The sequence below is a fragment of the Eucalyptus grandis genome, chromosome 3 (genome assembly GCF_016545825.1).
Source record: "Eucalyptus grandis isolate ANBG69807.140 chromosome 3, ASM1654582v1, whole genome shotgun sequence".
NCBI classification, from domain to species: domain Eukaryota; kingdom Viridiplantae; phylum Streptophyta; class Magnoliopsida; order Myrtales; family Myrtaceae; genus Eucalyptus; species Eucalyptus grandis.
The window spans coordinates 53,905,203-53,919,172 of NC_052614.1; positions in this window are offsets into that span (position 1 = coordinate 53,905,203).

Genomic DNA, 13,970 nt, shown 5'->3' on the forward strand with positions numbered 1-13,970 from the left:
CCGTCGTGACTTCAGGAGCCCCAGAAATTCACAAGCCCGGCTACGCCTACGGTAGATACAGAGCTCTGAACGAAGAGGCGGTCGGCGACGACGACGAATCCCCCATCGGCAAATAAGTTGGTGCTGTCAATCTGCAATGCTTGGCCTGTCAAAGTGGAGGGTCCTCGGTTCGAAGTTTCTTTTACGTCCGAACCGGCCTCACTTTTTCCGTTATCACTTGGATTACTTGGAGAGTTCTGGGCTACCATCACTTGAAAGGAAAATAAAGGCCACGGATATTGAATAAAGGAGCACTCCACGAAGAAGCACTCCCGGATAGTTCTGAATGTTGTCCAAGGAACACGTGCACACATAATCCCACCGTGAGCAACTCGTTGAGGGTCAACCCTTTACTTGTATGCTTGACTTCGGCAAACCAATCTTTGGACAACTCCGCCGCATGTAGCCACGCTGCGGAATCCCGTGCATTTGTCCGCGGGAGAGTTTTTGCTAAAACAGAAAAAGAAAGAACTTATTCTGTGCAGGTTTCGATCGAGCCAAGCACCGTGGAGCCGTGCTTCATCGCCATGCACATAATGCTTGCCGCCGTTCGCCGTCGAGAAGCTGGTCTCAATCCCGATCCGATTGCACTTGGTCCAAATTTGGGAAGAATATCATCAAATTAGGTAAGATGCATATCTCTAGTATATTTGGAGATTTTATTACCTAAATATATGTCTATTTATATCTAGTTTCATATCCATGAGTGATAAACATAACTTTCAATTAGGATTTATTTCCTAGTTCGCAACCGCATACTGATTTTTTATTCCATCTATAAGGCTTTAGATGGAATAATTAATTACGCGGGAATAATATTGATATCTTGATCTTTAAGGCTTAAGATCAATTTATCGATTTTATTAGCGAAATAATCAAGTTTGATTTAGATATTGTTTCCTAATTCGGACGATGTGTGATGATTCTGAATGATTTTTGTGCTTCTCTTTTAATTGCTTTATTTATCTCGAAAATACAAAAAAAAGATTGCATTTGCATATCATGTAGATTATATTTAATTTCCTATGTAGAATTGCATGATAGAATAGTTAGATACCTTTTTAATTATATTAGAATGCATGTTTAGATGATATCTGGGTTAGATAATATCTTGGAATTAAATTGCATGTCGAGATAAATTTATAAGTTAAGATAGGATTCGGATCAGTCTATTTCCTAACTTAAAATAGACAATATCTTACTTTAGTTAGATTTTTATTGTTAGCAATTTTTAATTAGGAATTATTATTAAGAAAACACAAAAAATATATTATGCCCATGTCATTTAGAATTAGATTCATGAAATGCATGCCATTTAGTGATTGGTGCTAGGACCATTTAATTAGAAATTGCATGTCATTAGAATTAGGTCATTTAGTTAATATTGCATTGCATATTGCATGATTTCATTAATTAAGTGAAAATAAAAATAAAAAAGGAATTGCGTGTTAATTAGAAACCATATCTAGGGTTGTTGATGTGGATTTTGAATTAACATTGCAGATGCTTTCGTTGCTACGAGGTAAGTCCTGCATTTTCTATTTGCTTTCTTGGGTGTTAAATTGATGGATTGCGCACCCGTATGACCGCCTCGCATGTTAGAGAATTAAATTTAAAATCAATTCTAGCGGCTTGCCAAACAATTTTTTCAAGATAAAAGAGAAAGGTACCGAAAGGGCATTAGAGAAATCTAGCGTAACCAAGTCCCCGTACCCATAGTCTCTGGTTCGTAGGAGTAAAGTAAAACTCCTATTACTTTACTTGGGTTTCTAATCGACCCACCAAAAATAGATTAGTGGCGACTCCGAATTAAAAAATTTGCATGTTAAGAACTTGAACCGAAAGTCGCGAATTGGTATGGGCTTGGGAGAGCCCGAGTTAAGTTTAGGCTTAACAATCCATTAGCCAAACCCTAGGTGGTTCACACCCGAAAAAAATTGGGTCGCGACAAGAACAAAATGAAAGCATTCCTAAGATCCAGAGATCCCTTGCAATGGGATGTTGTGGAAAGAGGAATCAATCCCATTGCTGCGTCTACATCAAATAAGAATGGCAAAGACAAAGAAACCAAACCCCCCGCTCCTATGTCTTGGATGGAGATGTCCAAAAGAGAAGCACTTGATGCAAAAGCTATTTATTCTTTATATTGTGCATTGTCTCCTGTTGAATATAATAGAATCTCTTCATGTGAATTAGCAAAAGAAGTTTGGGATAGACTTCATGTTACATATGAAGGGACTGATCGTGTAAAAGAGACAAAAGTAAACTTCCTGCTCGGCAAATATGAATCTTTCAAGATGAAGCAAGGAGAGTCGATTGGAGATATGTTTAGCTGTTTTACGGAAATTGTAAATGGTTTAGCATATCAAGGTCAGCAAATTTCTACCCCGATGAAGGTCAACAAACTCTTGCGAGGTCTCTCAAAAGAATGGAATCATGTTAAGATCTCAATCCGGGAGACTCAGAGGATTCTGCCACTTTCCGTTGATGAATTGATTGGCACTCTTCAATCTTATGAAGTGGAGCAACTCAACGATGAAGATCCCAAAGGTAAGAAGTCCATTGCTTTAATATCTAATGCTGTTTTTGATGAAACAGACTCAGAAAATGACATGGACGACGAAGAACTTGCTTTTATGATTGAGAAATTCAAAAGTTGAGTAGAAAAGGAAGCAAATTCAGTGGAAGAAGAAAATACAAGCAGAATGGCCAGAAAAGAACAATAAAAGAAGATGATGAGCAAGGAAATTTATGCTTAATGGCACATTCAGAATCTAAGTCTGATTCAGGCACAGACTCAGAATCAAAGTCTGACTCGGACACAGACTCAGAATCCGATGAGGAAATCGAGATGAGTTATTTTTGCAGGATATAAAGAAGAAAGAAGAAAGAGAGTTTGGTAAGAAATGTATATATTTTTATTTCTCATTATGCTTGATATTTGATATATCTTTGGTTGATTGAGATTTTATAATGATCATATTTTGCTTTATTGAAGAAAGAATCACATGATTTGTTTTTGTGACAAGCTTTAATTTGATACATGCGATCATTTTTGATATCATGCTTAAAGACAAATGAATTTATTTGGTTTAATTTTATACTCTCAAATTTAATCATATTTTGCAAAGTGAAAATCTGTTTTACGTGATGATGCAAGATATTCTTAGATATTCAAAGATTTCATTCTCTATGTTTTTATCGTACCATGACTAAGTGAGAATTTATTTTTCAAAATATCATTATGCATAATATTCTTTCTTTGAGTACTCTGTTATGATGAATTAAGAAAGAATATTTGGAGATTATATATTTTGCTCTAACGTCATGGAAGGATCCAAATTGATGGATACCAAAAATAAAATGAGTTGATTGCAGGAAATTCTATAAAGGAAGAACGATCGTGAATCTACGCAAATTTTGGTACAATCTGAAAATATCTCCTACGAAGATTGGTAATGATTAGAATATTTTTCATCCTACTTTGCAAATCTCTACGTGCATTTATTCTGATTTTGGATGATTATTTATTATATTGCAAATATCTTTTGTCATAAATATAAGATATTGCAATTTTAGCACGTGACAGAAATATCTATTTTCCTTTTGCAAAATGCATGTCTGAAATTTATGCTCAAGGAAATCTCTTTGATCTTGAAAGATATTAAGGCATATTCATGGATATTCTTGCTATATTCTTAGAAGATATATTATATCTAGCAAGTTTGATCCGCAAATCGAAAGAAAATATTATGTGACATTTTTGCAAAGATGATTATCTATTATACAAGAATTTGCAGGTATCAATAGAATCTTCCATATGAATTTTGGAAAGCTCGACCTGAAAATTATGAATATTCCATACTATCTTTTGGAAGATCGAAAATTCCCTTTCTTGTGCAAAATTTTTGCTTATTGAGGAAATCCCTTATGCATCGTACAAAAGGTTGAGTAGTTCTGAATTTTAATAATTGATAATTTTATACTATTCAATTTTTTATTTGAAGAAAGGGTATTATATATTACGTGGATATTATTTGTGGAAAAAGTTTGTTAAGTTTATGCAGGTTGAATTCGAGATGAGCTTAGTTAAAGAAAATAAATTTTTGCCTCGAAATTCAAAATGCAAGTGATCATTGCAGATGTTGTTGCTACAAAGGAAATACTGAAAAAAAAAAATTGTTCAACAAGCAACAATTATTTCTATTCGCAAATATTGTTGTGATCATAGGGGGAGAAAGCAAATCCAAGAAAAATGAAAGAATCATGATCATCTCAAAAAGGCAACAAATTGAGGGGGAGCTTTGATCAATTATGGAAAAATCTTTTTGAATTGATCGTGATCTTATTATGGATGGAATGAAAGGTAAATGTGTCAGAATTTGTTCTAAAAAATCCGGTTAGTGCATTTTTTATTACCTTTTGTCTAAAAAATGTGTCATATTATGGATGGAATGAAAGGTAAATCTTGTATTGATATTATCATTTTATTATGACAAAAAAGGTACGTGAATTTCATGATGCATCCGTGATTTTTATTGGATATTTGCTGATATATATATGATCGAAGTGAGCTATATTGTATATCTTTAATATTCGACTTGCTTTATAAAAGCTGATCTTTAGAAATTATGCAAGACATATTTGTTATCATTCTCTACGTGAATCCATTATTATCACTTTTTGATTATGACAAAAAGGGGGAGAAGATATGAATATGCATATGTGTTGATTGATTGATATTATATATGGCATAATATTGAGCTGTGATTATTTTTCTATATATTGTTATGCCAAATCTATTTGCTATCTTCTGATATCCTTTGATTTAAATTAATATCTTTAAAAGTATGTTTACAAATCTGCTTATTCAGAGATTGTTTTGTCATCATCAAAAAGGGGGAGATTGTTAGGGAAATCCCTTATGATGTTTTGAAGATGACAAAATAAATCAAATGCTACTAACATGTTTAATGGTTAAGTAATAGACCATGCAGATGATAGAACATGTAAATGATATTGTCAAAGTCTGAAGACCGCTAGACTTTAGTGTCAAAGTCTGTTCTATATCAGAAGTTTGTCAACTCTGACTAATTACAGACTGAACATGAATGATGAACCAGAAGACAGACTCTATGCTGAAGCTGAACTAGAAGACGGACTCTATGCTGAAGCTGAACTAGAAGACGGACTCTATGCTGAAGCTGAACTGGGTATAGACCTTAAAGCTAAAATCTGTTCAGAAGCAAAATATGTTCAAACTCAGATTACAAAGTCTATCGCACTCAGACTCAGATTATAAAGTCTATTGCTATCAAACTTTATATCCAGATTCGACATAACATAATTCAAGCCCAATCATATAACGGCTAGTGATCTGGTTTGGATTCCACATCAATATTGATTTGATTGATTCAATCTAATTGATTGACGATTGGATCTTGAAGACAAGAACTTTTTATACGAAGAAGCTTTACTTATGGAAACCAAGATTCCGTTTGTATGGGCGATCGGAATCAATTTGGGATTTTACCTTTGTCACTCAACGGCTACAAAATCTTCTAAATACAAAGCTGTCCAATGGGTATATTGGAAGACGATTCTCCGGGATGCTGTCCAACAGCTAGTTTGGAAGTGGATGAGTATTTAAGAAGATGAAGGACCGATGAGCAAGTAAGAGATAGAGCGTAGAATTTATAATTCCAAAGTCCGAGCGACCTTCGCTCATACACTTGTCTTTGGAGAGCTTAAACGTTTGTAATCGTGAGAGAAATACCAAAAGAGTGACTTAGTGAGATAGTGTGATCTACTAAGTGTTTGCACTCAAAGTTGTAATCTCTTGTTGATTGCATAGTGGAATCCAGCCAAGAAGGTTGTTAGCATGGGAGAGTGGACGTAGGCTTGGATTAAGCCGAACCACTATAATTTCCGTGTTCTTATTCTCTTCCCTAACTCCTTTGTTTGAAGTTTATTTTATTCTGCATATACTTGCCAAGATTTATTTTATACACCTATTCACCCCCCTCTAGGTGTTCATACTAGCACTCATGCACAACATGAGTTAGATGACTTACCTTGGCCTTAGATTCCACCTGCATATTAGCACATATTAAATAGGCACCCAAGCAATCACAAAAGATCGAAATATCAATCAAATCGATTTAGTCGATTACATGTCAATCGGACCATTCATTGGTCATTTCAATCAATATTATATTTTCTGCACGATGGAATATCTAGTCGTCAAGCCCACGTGCTTTCTCCAGGATGATGTACCAAGTCTTCGAGCCTACGTGCCTTTTCTAAGACGACCTACCTACTCATTGAACCCAAGTACAATTTCCAATGTGGAATATCTAGTTACCGAGCCTACATGCATTCTTCAAGATGACATATGTACTCATCGAGCCCACGTGCATTCTCCAAGGTGATGCATCAGGTCACTGAGCCCATGTGTCTCTTTAAGATGCCATACTGAATCAGTGAGCTCACGTGCATTCTCTAAGGCGATGCATCAAGTCATTGAGCCCATGTGTCTCTTCAAGATGCAAAATGTACTCATTGAGACCACGTGCATTCTCCGAAGTAATGCATCAAATTACCGAGCCCACGTGTCCTTTTAGATGCCAAATGTACTTATTAAGACCACGTCCATTCTCCGAAGTAATGCATCAAATTACCGAGCCCACGTATCTTTTTAGATGCTAATACTTAATCACTGAGCCAACTTACCCTTCTCCAGGTGATTTACTTTCTACCATGATTCCACTATGAAACAATGCCTTTCTTTATAGTTCACAAGTCTACTATTGATACTAACAACTGATACCCAATTATTTCTCAATCAAATAATCTAAAATCAACTCAATAGGAATATATCATAGAAATTCACAATTTAATCAGTTCCATACAAATCAAAACTTAATTAAATAAACGGATTGCACCACAACAATCAACAAAATATTCCGATCACCGGCCATCCCGGTTGAATTTCTGGAAAATAATTAATTAAATAATTAATTTCAAAAATTAAATAAATAAATACAATAATTCCAATTTAGCACAACATAAAGCTCAATTAAATAAATAGATTGCACCACGATCATCAACATAAAATCCCGGTCATTGGCCATCCTAGTTGAATTTCCGGAAAAGAAATAATTAAATAATTAATTTCGAAAATTAATATTTACTTCCTAAAAATTCCATTTATGCCCGAATTGCCTAATTAACACTTGATAAGGGTCGGGAAAAATCCCAAGAAGTATCCAATAAATACTATAGGCAATTCTCTATCTAAGTACACTAACCACCTAACTAATATGCAATGCAATTAACTAATAATCGCTAATCCATTCTAATTTAACCACCTAATTACACTTAACTAGCATTAATCAACATTTAAGTATAATTAGAAAACTAAGAAGGCATTGTTGGAGAAATCCTCGTGAAGAGTTTTGAAGTTGACAAAACGTTTCCATTAGTCTAGTCTGAAGGTGCTGCGGACTACGGTAGTTAAAGTCCGAAGACTTCCTGGACAAATGCAGGCTCAGACTCAAAGTCTATCCTCATTGATAGTCTCGATCCGTTGAAGAAAGGTTATTCCCGAACTGGATGTTTTGTTCAGGATTTAACCTTATCATCTGAAGAAGATCTCGTGGCTGGAGAAGACATATCGAATCCTTTGATTGATCAAGTTTGATTCAATGACCAAAGATTCGATGATTGTCTAAATATTATTGGAAGGTTCTACTTATGGAAACCGAGATCCTGATTGTATGGGCGAACAGGATTGATGGGCTATCAACACGTTCCTTTAATAGCTCGAACGATCTTCCTAATTGATTCCGTCCAACGGGTAGATTGGAGGAATTCCTTTGGTAAGTGCCAACGGGTATGATGGCATAAAGGAGTATATAAGGAAGACGTCCTTAGTTGTTCAAGGAGTGCGCGATAGAAGAATTCCAAAGTCTGAAGCTCCTAATTGTTTAGATAAATCCTTTGAGCGAATACTTGTATACAAAAGAGAGTCTATATTTGTGAGAGACCTTGAGGAGGTGTGGTAGTACATCTACGCTGTGGAATCAAGGCAAAGCTGTGCTGTAACTACTCTTTTGATCATAGTGAAATCCAGCTGGTGGGGCTGTCGGTGCGGAAGAGTGGACGTAGGCTTGGAAAATCTGAACCACTATAAATCCTGTGTTCCAATTTCTCTCTTTCTACCTTGATCGTATTTCAATTTGTTAAGAATTGCTTCCGTATATCGATAAATTGTTTGTGCGCCTATTCACCCCCCCTCTAGGTGTTTATACTAGCAATATCAGGCATTAGTGAGCAAAACTCACTTGGCAAAGTGAAGACCAGAACACCGCGATAATGATGCAACAGCGGCCGAACTTGGGCTCGCGACGACACCCGCGGGCTTGGACTTGGCTATGGACTAGGCCTACTTCACGAGCCCAAGATGGGCTGAACTACTAAATTTGCTGGGCTTCAAAGCTGGGTTGAACTTCAAATGGGTTGAAGACTGCTGGATTGGGCCTAAAACTAAAATTAATGGGCTGAAGCTACGGGCTGCAAATGGCCTAACTACTGGGCCGAATTGATGCAAGCTTCAGGTGGGCTGAATTGCTAAATCTTTAGACCAAGGTTGCTGAACTTCATGGGTTGGCTTGCATGAAGTTTTTGGGCCGGGCGAAGGAGCAGCAAAGGCCGTCGTTGGGCCTCGACAATTGAAGACTGATTGGAGTCTTTGGGTAGCTGGACGTTGGCCGTGTGGAGCTGAGGGCTATCAATTGTGGTGGTCTCCGATGCTGATTTGTTGACCGTGAAGTGGCTGTAGTCTCGGTGGATGAAGGCACGTGTGGCAGATGATGGCAAAAGCGACCTCTCGATGGATTTGCTGGGTCAACAAACCGCCTAAGAAGATGCAAGGTTGATTGAAGCTTCGATGGACCTCGACACCGTGGCAGCTTGGAGTGAAGACCGAAGGAAGTGGATGGCTGCTAGCGGTGGAATGGGCTGCACAAAGTGGAAGCAAGCTGGCAGAGAAGTCGGTGAAGCTGAGGTAAACGTGGACTGCTCGAGGAGGGTGATTTCGACAGAGATGTATGCTGATGGAGCACGCGGCAGGTGGCCGAAGTTGCTAGATGTGGCCGCTTGGTGATGAGGCTACTTCGATTGATGCAGTGGCAGCAGACGTTGGCAAACCGAAGCAGAGAAGGAGAGGATTCAGTGGTCAAAAATGCAACTTCGGTGGATTTCATGGCTAGTTTGTTGACCATGAGCTTGCGGCGTGAAAAGGAATTGTGGTTGAAGCACGCTCGGTTCGTGAGTTGCGGTCTCACGGGTTGAAGAAGAGAGTAACTGGAGAAATTGGTGGGCGTGGGGGTGAAAGTTTGAGGGGGATGAGTCTACACTGAAGAAGAAAGTGGGATGGCTCGAGGGAAGGCAAATGAAAAGATCGACAGAAGCAGGTGGAGAAAAAGCATGCGTCCGAGAGAGGAAAGAGAGGAGAGGGGGAGCAAAAAGTCAAGCCCTTATCCTCATAATCATCAAGCCTTAGCCATCCCATTTATTGCTTGTTCCCCATTTCTTTCCAACCTTAATATTCACAAATAAACCAAATTGAAGCTCAAAATTGCTGCCTTTGCCTTAATCCGAATTTCACCAATATTAACTTCAATTCCTCACTCAAATCACCAAATCGAGGTCCAATTTCGATGAAAGAAAATACGGAAAAATTTTCTGCAAGTCCCTAACACTTAAAGACTTGGCTCGGAAGTCCCAATTTCCTTTAATTGAGCTTGTCCAAATTTTCGCTAATTTTCCGCAGCATCCGATTCGATTTTCCATAAAAATTTCGAAATCTCTGAAAAATCTTCTGAGACTGAGTTGTCGTTCTTAAATTTTATTGTGATAAGACAAAATCTTCAATTTATGAAATTAGACTCAAATTGGCAGTTAATTTTACTCGGGCACGTTTTTAGTGTGACTTAGGCTACCAAGTAGTTTTCAGAACTTTTTAGGACAAATGACCCGTAGTCAATTTTCTTCGAGCCACGATGAACCCACTCGACACATTGGCGACTCTCGATTGTCGTGAAAATCTAGAGGATTCAAATACGGACACAGAGTACCAAAACGACAATAAAATCAAATTAGTGCCGATCGATGAGAATTTTCCAATTTAGTGGAGTCACCCACGATCGATCATTCATTTTGGTCGAACCGACATATCTCTGATCTTAATACGATTTTTAACTGTGCCGTAATGATCTCTAAAGATGAGCACGGCCAAGAAGTTAATTCCTGGTCGAATTCTCAAGTCTATCTGCCTTAAAGCTCTTAATTGCTTACCTAATTAGTCTAGTTATCTCGTGAGTGGCCAACTCAGAGAAAAACACTGTAGTCGTGTCGATGAAATGCCCAATTTATCTAATCGAAATCATAACCCGAAAATCTGGATGTCCCATGGCAACATACTTAGCAACGTCCGTCTTCATGCCATACCACTAGTAGTTTTATCAAAGGTTCTGGTACATCTTCATATTACTAGGGTGGATATTGTAATTACTTCAGTGCGCTTCCGCCATAATTTCTTCCTTGAGCTTATCATGATTAGGTATGCACCAATGCTCATGGAATTTCACGGTTTCGTCTCTTGCAATGCAAAAATCACTTCCTTTCTTGTCCATGGCTTGTTTCCGAAGCCTTTGAATCTCCAGATCAATTTGCTGTAATTTTATTTTATCTTATGTATTATTTATGGCTCAATTCTAAGTGTAGCCAGCAAACCCGCAAGTCGTCTTATCTCGAACTTCAAGTCAGAATCTCGAACTTCTTCTAGGAGACTCCATTCTTGAGCCATTATTTCTACAAGAGAGGACTTACGGCTAAGGGCGTCGGCAACTTGATTTGCTTTGCCAAGATGTTATAATAATTCACAATCATAATCCTTCAAAAGTTCCATCCATCGCCTTTGCCGCATATTCAACTCCTTTTGGGAGAATAAATACTTCAAGCTTTGATGGTTGGTGTATATCACAAACTTTTCTCTGGAAAGATAGTGTTGCCAAATCTTCAAAGTGAAAATAATTGCAACTAGTCATGAGTTGGGTAATTCAACTTGTAGGGCTTTAATTGCCTAGACACATATGCCACAACTTTACCATACTGCATTAACATGCAATTAAGTCCTTTATGCGAGGCATCACCATATATTTCAAAACCTCTTGATCCAAACGGAAATGCGAGTACAAGAGCCGTTGTAAGTCTCCGTTTTAATTCTTAAAAACTCCATTCACATTTATCCGTCTACTCGAACTTCACATCCTTCCTTAATAATTGAGTGAGGGAAGCAGCAATACTAGAGAATTGTTCCACGAATCTCCGGTAGTACCTAGCCAAACCAAGAAAAATCCGAACTTCGGCAACTATAGTTGGTCTTGGCCAATTTATTACTATTTCCACCTTAGTAGGATCTACTGATATCCCTTCACTAGTCACCACATGGGCCGGAAATACCATGCAATTTAACCAGAACTTGCACTTATTGAATATTGCATATAGTGCGTGTCCTCGAAGCATTTGCAACACCATTCTCAAGTGTTGCTCATGTTATGCCATATTCTTTGAATAAACCAGAATGTCGTCAATAAATACTATGACAAAGGTGATCCAAATACGGCTAGAATGCTCGGTTCATGAGATCCATGAAAGCTACTGGGACATTTGTCAAATTGAACGACATAATGGTAAATTCATAATGCCCAAACCAAGTTCTGAAGGTTGTCTTCGGAATATCTTCTTTCTTGATTCTCAACTGGTGATATCCCGAACGTAAATCAATCTTGGAAAATACTGCCGCTCCTTGAAGTTGATCGAATAAATCATCGATCTGTGGTAGGGGATACTTGTTTTTTACGGTAACTCGATTCAACTGTCGGTAGTTGATACAAAGATGTAACGACCCATCTTTCTTTTTTACGAACAGGACTAGTGCACCCCAAGGTGAGGCACTAGGGCATATAAAACCCTTATCAAGTAATTCTTATAATTGCACCTTTAACTCCTTAAGCTCCGCCAAAGACATTCAGTACGACGCTTTAGAAATAGGTTCCGTTCCTGGAACCAGCTAAATAGTGAACTCTATCTCTCTTTCAGGCAATAATCCAAGTAGCTCCTTAGGGAATACATTAGGAAACTCTCGTACCACTGGGATATCGTCCAACTTTGATTCTTCAACTGACTTAATTTTTACGGTTGCTAAGTAACCTTGGCAACCTTTCTTAAGGAGTCGGACAACTTTTGTTACAAAAATCATAGGTGTTGAGGGTCCTCCTCCATTTCCGATGAATTGATAGTTGATTTCGATAGGTGGACTAAATTGGATTATCTTGCTATAGCAGTCCATTTTGGCTCGTTGTTTATGAAGCCAATCCATTCCGATGATAGCATCGAAATCACAAATATCTAATACGGCTAAATCTATTCTTCCTTCTTGTCCACTTATGACAATCCTACACTCCTTGCATCCCATAGTGGACAACATTTCATGTTTCATCGGGGTGGATATACTAAGAATCATCATTAGGGGTTTAGGCATCAATCCTACTATACGCATGAACCTCTCCGATACGAAAGAATGCGTTGCACCTGTATTGAACAAGGCATAAGCTAAATGATCGTGTAAAGAGACCGTACCTATGATAATGGTCTTGGAGTTCTCCGCTTCTTCCTACATCATGGCATATACTCGTCCTTGAACTAAAGGACGATTATCTTGAGTAGAAACTGTTGCGATTAAGCGAGTGATCGAACAATAATATAGACAAAAGAAGAAAAATAAATTGGACACCAGATTTACGTGGTTTAGTCGTAAAGACCTACGTCCATGAGGAGAGTAGCAGCGAATTTTACTATAGATCAAACGATACAATGAGATTACACACTCGAGTCACTCAAACACTCTCTCGGTGTTTCTCAAACCCCAATTTAACCCCAAACCTAAAGTGTTTATAAATAAACAACTCACTTGGAGATAAACTCACGGCACAAAATTATCGCACGACAAAACTCTACGTACGACGAGGCTTCGAGATCTTGCAACTCTTCTTCAAGCGGCGTGGACGTGCGTGGCTTCGTTATGCAGACCTTCGACGGCGTGTACCAGGCTAAAAGAAGAAAACCTGCGTAATATTTGCTTTTATATATGTGTGCCCAAGGTCAAACTTTTGACCTTGGGCCCCACCTCCTCCTTAGAGCTTCACGTGCAGGATTCGCAGACTCCTTTCTCTCGATTCTTCGCGTGGAGAAGCTTCATGCGGCTTTCCTTTTCTATTCTATAAAGGATTCCGCAGCAAAGAGGAAACTTTCCTCACCTTTTATTTTATTTTATATTTCTTCTTTTCTAGCGAATCGCTTTTTGTAAATACTCAAACTTGAGACATAATTAACAATCTCCACCTTGGCTCGACGTTTGAGCCAAATTACAATCGCTTCGTAAAAATTCAAATTCTGCTGCTACTTTCCTATAGCCCCCGATGGGCTCAACCGCCACAGATATTATCAAAGTCCAAGCCTTGCTTGAACTTCGCCATAACCGAGGACCTCATCAGAATACCAACTCCATATGCACCTTTAACTGCTCCGCAAGGATTTTCTGACGCAATCTCCTCAACCACAGATAAAGCAAAACCATTGTCGCATCCATATCTATTAGGAGATCGAATATGTACCTTGTCAATATCAGCAGTTATAGCAACCATTGGCTCTATAGGCTCCACCTCGCTACAAACATCATCTGTGTCAATTGCTTTGCTAGTACCCATATACGCTACCTTGGGAGTTTCTGGTCGCAACTCCACCTCAAGCCGAACACCGTCTAGATCCGTATTAACACTGCCAAAAAAACTCTTAGCCAGAAGTAC